Raw genomic sequence first — 1,084 nt, 5'->3', positions numbered from 1 at the left:
TCAAGAGACTCGTAATGCGAGTTAAAACATTCATAGAAGACGTCAGGGACGATATAATGGGGTTCTACAACGTATGTAGCAAAACTGTTCTTATTCGATCAAAGTATTTATACGGATTGAGTTTTAAAATATAATGTTTTACTTTAAAACCGACTTAACATTACTGTTGTCAGTTATTTTGTCATCTGTCCCATACGTTCTAAATAAATGATCTTAATCAAATGTTAGAACTACAATTTGTTCAAATATACACCCATAAAACACAGGAAAAATTAAGAGCTCTCTGTTGAATTGATTTGAAATATTTTATTTCTTAACTATGTACCAGATTAATTTATCGAAATCGATTCTAATTAAAGTTATGTCTGTGTAACAATCTGTATTGTATCTCACTTTCCAACATACGCTCTACCAGACGGTCGTAGATGCAGTGACGGTAACCTTGCCATATGTAGGGAAACAGCTAATGGATGCTATTGCCACGCTCATTTCCGCGGTCAAATCTATACTCTCCAACCCCTCACAGGCTATGAGTGGAATAGGTCAGGCACTTATGAAGTAAGTAGCTAAAAGCAGAAGACGATATTTTAATGAAAACATCACAATACAACTGCTAGACTTTTTTTTTGCAAGACCTGTGACGTGTAAATACCCAATTTACGTTTTACGCTTCTTTTGATTCTCAAATTCATTAGGATAATTGCTTGATGTTCGAGGTTTAAAAAATAAGTTTCGGAATTGCTGGTGATATTTTACAAAGCATTTTTATTTTTATCCAATGTAAATCTCTAACGTGCATTTTAAATGCTAAATCCATCTAGAATAAAGAAGTAGTTTTAATATGCATTCAATAAGAATAACACATGTTTCTGTCTACTCATGCATGCTTTTCAATTTATTTAATAGAATAAAAATGGCAATATCCATGTTCTTAGATGTCAAAAACCAAGTGTTGGACGCCTGCTTTTTCTTGAAAGGTAATCCTTTTCGTAATGTTAAATATAAGAAAATTCCCATTGACTTTGATTAATGCAAGTCAAATTATACATTATAATTTTACACTGTAATGTGTATTATTGTTTTC

At 31.9% G+C, this 1,084-nt stretch overlaps 1 long non-coding RNA gene across 1 annotated transcript; it reads left to right on the top strand.

Annotated features, from left to right (window-relative positions):
- Positions 1 to 7: 7 nt before the first annotated feature.
- Positions 8 to 558, top strand: LOC110444587. Its single transcript, XR_002462264.1, has 2 exons — positions 8 to 71; positions 416 to 558. It is a non-coding gene; the product is annotated as an uncharacterized LOC110444587 (long non-coding RNA).
- The last annotated feature ends 526 nt before the right edge of the window (positions 559 to 1,084 follow it).

The sequence above is a fragment of the Mizuhopecten yessoensis genome, unplaced genomic scaffold (genome assembly GCF_002113885.1).
Source record: "Mizuhopecten yessoensis strain PY_sf001 unplaced genomic scaffold, ASM211388v2 hete_36147244, whole genome shotgun sequence".
Taxonomy (NCBI): domain Eukaryota; kingdom Metazoa; phylum Mollusca; class Bivalvia; order Pectinida; family Pectinidae; genus Mizuhopecten; species Mizuhopecten yessoensis.
This window is presented reverse-complemented; position numbering and strand designations above follow the sequence as displayed.